Below are 5,535 nucleotides of genomic sequence, written 5' to 3'. Positions count from 1 at the left end.
TGTATCTCATAACCAGACACTTAAAACATGCAGTAATCTCCTGCAAAGATGCGCATTTAAGTGAAAATTCAACCGACTCAAACGTTGCTGTTTCTCGAATGACATTAGAGCGTTGCCTTTGTATTTCCATGTGGCGTGTCTTGTCTCTCTGTGATATGTCCCCTCCTGTGCTGCGCGCTGGGAAATGCACAGACCGGCAGCTCACTCGCGGTTCCACACATTTGGCGAAGTGAAAGAAAAAAAACACACCAAAAGCTCCAACTTTATTGCGCCCCGGTGAGCGATGGCACAATGACTATTCATGTAAGCGCAGCGAGCCATCACATCTTTCCGGGGCGACTGTTTCACTCCGTTTGTTGGAAAGAGCCTGTGTGGCAGAACAGAGTGTCTCTCACAGTTTTATTAATATCTTTCGGTCTTCCCCGGGATAATAATAACTATTCAAAAACAGATAAATAAACGCTATGCTATTTTGTCGTTCATGCTCGCAAAAGTAGAGACATTTGCTGCTTCTTTTGTTCTCTCTTTTCGCTCTTAGTTTCAGGAAATTATCCCACGCCATTGATAAACTCATTGTGCACTGTATTCATTGTTTGAGTTTCTGCAGTGTGATGCATAAGCCAATGGGTGATCGTGGCTCAACATAGGCCACTGCTGACTGGAGCGACCGTGGGCCACTTTCATCTGTAAAAATAGCCCTCGGGATGAGAAAAGTTAGAGACCCCTGCGTTAAACCAGTAGAACTTATCAAAAACAGGCATGACAACAAGGCTATGGTTTTGATTAGAAATGCTATGCACATTTTTGACTATTTTATTTGTTATCTTCACAAAAAAAACATTCCAAAGATCTGATTTAGAGTCCATTTTCTCAAATTCAATTGCTTTTTTTCAAGCTAGTGTTGCTGTTTGTAGCTTCACTTATTGTTAATTTCAATAGTTGTAAAATCTTTCATTCTGGTGGACAAAAATAGTTTGAACATTTGTGCTGGAGAAATTATCCAGTAAATTCTATACTTTTGCACAACGTGAACAGCGGCCAATGGAGCGGACTTCCAGATCTCTGACTGTGTGGGACGCCGATATGAGTAACAGCCGGAATATTCCCATCCAATTATTAGTCTAATAGAGAAACTCAGCCAAGCTTAATCATACATTTCTATTGCAAAGTCTCCTTCTCTCCGGCAGCCGAATTCTCCTTTCATTTGCAGCAACTAATCATTCTTGTTATGTAGACAACAGCACGTCTCTCGAGGCTCAAGACTTTGTTCTTGCACAAAACGATAACAGACAAATATGTATGTACGCACTGTGTCATATCCATCAGGAATAAGTGTCCGTAAATGATGCATACGCTGTAAATGTCGACATTTTCTGCTTGGATGATTGATCTTCCATTCATTAATATTATATACAGCCAGTACAAGAGAGAATACGATGAAAGTACATTTCTGTTACTGCTGGAACTTGAACATTTGACTGGGAAATGCACGTTTTTTAGTCAGAAGCTAAGTGTTAGCCGACTTGTCTTTTGAGTTGTAGATAGCATGTTGTTGTTTTCAATTTGATTCCATTTTTTCTTTGATTTACAGCTAGTTATACTGACTCGACTCATCTAGATTGGTCAATTCCCGGTTAAATTCTTTCAGACCTGGTTAGTCCTAGTTTAGAATTATGACTTGATCCAGGCTTAGTTTCGACCAAAATCTTTATTGCATTAGGCCTTAGTTATTTTATTACTTGGTTTACGGATCCGCCGCACTTAGATTATTGATTTCTAGAATATTTTTTTTACAAAGTTCCGCCGAAAACGCAAAATAGCATTAAATTAAATGTAAAAAGCGGTATTAAGTCAAAAGACAAGAGCACGTGAAGCAATTTCTCTCCAAACTCCTGCGGGAGTCATTTATTTTGGACAGCGTTGTTATGACGGTGTGGCGCCGTCCCTGCAAGTAATAAAATAACTGCGGCCTTACTGATGAATACAACATAATAACGATGTAGCAGTTGTCTCTTATGATCATCCAAAACTTTTCACCCACCACAGTTTCTTTACCCAAAAGCTCATGACTAGAGCAAGAGCTATTTCTGTTTACCAGGCCGCATCTTTGCCAATTGCCAAAAGTGTCACACTCCTACTGCACCATATTGACTGTATCTTCTCTTTCAGGACATGGACTCATGGACTCATAACCGGCACTTTTTCCTCCACAAACCCCCCCACCCTTCCCTCCATCACTGCTGCCTTTGGTCCTTTTCCGGGTTGGAACACGTCTGGAACATGGGGAAAGCAGGTGGAGGGAAGCCAGGTGGTGCCCCGCATGCTCCCGTCTCGACCACGGGTATTCTTGGGTTGATAATACAGATGTCGATGTTATTGCTTGAGAATACGCGTAGCTGAGCGGAAGCCATGGTCTACAAATCCATCCACTTTGAACTTCGGAACCTTTTGTGTGGACGTTTTTATTCTCTGCATTGTTGTACCAAGGACGCCCGCATGATTACGTTTATACACGATTTTGTATTCTTTGTGTATTAATTGTATGTAATGTTTTTGACAGTAATATGTTTTTAAAGGATACATATGCAGAATCAACTTTAATGACATTGGACCCGTGTTATGTGTTTTCTGATCATTGTCTAACTCAGAGTTACATGTTGATTGATTCATAAATGTTTGCGTAATCCAGTTTTGTCCTGTAACTGAGGCTCGAGCGCTCAGAAAATTCCAGTTTTCACCGTGTACCAAACATAGTTTGGATTATTTGAAAAATTAAGACTAATGTCACTATGAAGAGCCCTTTTCTTTTACTAAGCCGTTTTAGACCAATATTGCAATTTCCAACTAGATGCTTTGACTGTGTAATTTGTGAAACTACTTTGTGGAAGTGCTTAATATGTGTAAAAGTACTGCATTTGAGTAAATTACTGAATTATGTAAATGTAGTGCATCTGTGTAACAGTAAGTTTTGATTTGTGTAAAAGTACTTGTGTGAATTGTAATTGATTGTGAAGGCCTGTTATTGTGAAAACTCCCAAAACGTTGTTTTACAGTGCTTTTATTGTGGGGAAAAAACTAAAATGTAGTTTTTATTGTGAAAAGACCCAAACCTGAAAATACAGTTGTATTACGCTTTAGTGTGAAAAACCCCAAAACTTTGTTTTACAGTGCTTTTATTGTGAAAATCCCCACAATGTTGATTAATTTCATTTTTATTGTGAAAAAGCTAAATATGTTGTTTTACAGTCCTTTTATTGTGAATGTAGTAGTTTATGTACTTCTACTGCATTACAGCAATAGTCTGTAGTAGTATTGTGAGGGACTGAAGGCTTTGGCGTATTGTGCTTAACAGTGGAATCAATTTGACTGTATCTAATTGCATTTATAGCTTAATGTACATTTATTTTGAAGGTACTATTGGTACACAGAATATTTCAATTACTGCAATGTTTAGAAAATGTTTAATTATAGAAAAGTTTCAAATTACTTTGTTGCAAAGTGTTGACCACCACTGACATGCACAAAACTGTAAAAAGTTCAACTTTGATACAATGCTCTATTAAAAATGAAAGAGCACTACATAATACAAATATTGCAAATACTGCGCATTACGACAAGTAATACAAGGAGTCACAAATATAACAAAGACAGTACTACAAAACTGTTGCAATACTGCAAAAGGTACAAGAGTGAAAGTGCAAGAAGTATGAGAACGACTGATGCACAAGAGGCAAAATTTACAACTAGCAAAAAAGTCCCATTAGATTTAACAGAAAAAAGTAGAACTTGAAGTACAAATATCTCAAATACTACAAGAGGTGCAAATACCAAGAGTAACATTTTGATCATGTATTATTGTTCAATCCTAAGTATCGGATAAAGTCATGTGTCTCCTTTAAGACATGGACCCCAGGAAGAACAGCCAATAATGGGGCCGACACAGGCTCCACGACACACATGTCGATACAAATGCAGTTTTCTATACGTCAAATAAGAAAATATATCGTTTTCAAGTTTTACTCCATTTTTACTATAAATGATGCATGATGTTCAAGATAACATTCACCACATGATCCATGTTTCAGTCCATTTCCTGCTTCTATGAACCACAGATCCAGCCTTGATGTCGTAGTCAGTATTTAAGTGTGTAACTCGGCCTTCTGTCTCTGCTGCGATGATATTTTGAGCACAGGACATTATTCTGTTTTTCTCCACATGGTAAATAAACCTCTCCTGCCTCTTTGTACAACTCTAGAACTTGTGTATTTCCCCCCCCAAATACTACACAAACCTCGCCTTTTGCATCGTCTGTCTTCATGTAAAGCTCCTCCCTCGCGTGCATCGCTTACCTTTTTAGTTTCCTATTGCTCATCCGCTTGACAGGTGCCCTTATCAGAGTGCGCCTTGGTGGAAGAGCGGGGAATCCAATAACGTGGCACAGAAGAGCTGCACTTGCTCTCGCTCCCCCATGGCTCGCTGCTGCGTGTAAGGTCGCAGTCAAAGAGCAAATCCAATATGGAGACGGGGCCGGTGGTGCTGGTGGTGCTGGTGGTGCTGGTGGTTGAGTACGAGGGGCGGGGGGGGCAGTAGGTGGACGGAGGGGCATGGAGGACTCAAAAGCCAAGACTTGAATGAAGACTGGGCTGTTTGCAGCGCTGCCTCGGGGGATGGAAGTGGAGAGACAATGGACTATGTAATGGAGTGTGTAAGGGAAAGGCAGGCGGAATCACAATGTGGTTTGACCGACTGTGAAAAGTTAGATTTGTAATGTTTAGAGTGACTCGAGGAGGTAAAATGTCTCTGGTAATATGCAGATTTAAAGTGCGGTTTGATAACTGTATCATAGCGCTAATAAAAAAATAATAAACATGGGGAATTGTCTGCTGTGAATGAATATATAATGTATAAAACAGTATTTTCACATAAAAGCTGAAGCATTTTTTCCCAGGGATAAAGGGTGTGAGGACATTGTTTCATGAAGTGTGTGTGTGCTGATTCAGAACAGATCTGTCAGTGCGGGTTAAAGAAATAAGCCTCCTTAAAGGTTAAAGTTCAGTAATTCATGTGTTTTCTTGCTTGTTTTAATGAGGACACAAGTTTATTTATAATGATTCAGGTTTGGTAACCACTTCATTAATACTCTATCTTGACTCCTAAGCCTTTAATTAAGTCGTAACTAAGGCTGAATCCTGCTCAATAAACAATCTGCTCATTATTAAGTATATATTATATGTCACAAGCTGGTCCAATCATGATTGAGCGAGGCGGAGCATCTGGTTTAAATCATATTGTAAACCAGAATATCTGTTGAATCTATTCTTTGTTCTGTGTTGAAAGTTCAGGTCTCTAATGTAAAAGAGATTCTGAGTCTCACTGGGACCTCCTGGTTAAATAAAAGTATTTAAAAAAACATAATACTAATAATAATAATATTGTTGATAAAGAAAACGCAAATACAAAGTACTTTTTCCTCATTTGAGAATACAAACTCATAGCATAACACAAAATCTTCAAATCTGGAACCCCACAAGTGTT

The sequence above is a fragment of the Eucyclogobius newberryi genome, unplaced genomic scaffold, assembly GCF_026437365.1.
Source record: "Eucyclogobius newberryi isolate DKJ021-1_F unplaced genomic scaffold, fEucNew1.0.hap1 SCAF_13, whole genome shotgun sequence".
Taxonomy (NCBI): domain Eukaryota; kingdom Metazoa; phylum Chordata; class Actinopteri; order Gobiiformes; family Gobiidae; genus Eucyclogobius; species Eucyclogobius newberryi.
The sequence above is the reverse complement of the archived record's forward strand: the minus strand, read 5'-3'. Positions refer to the sequence as shown.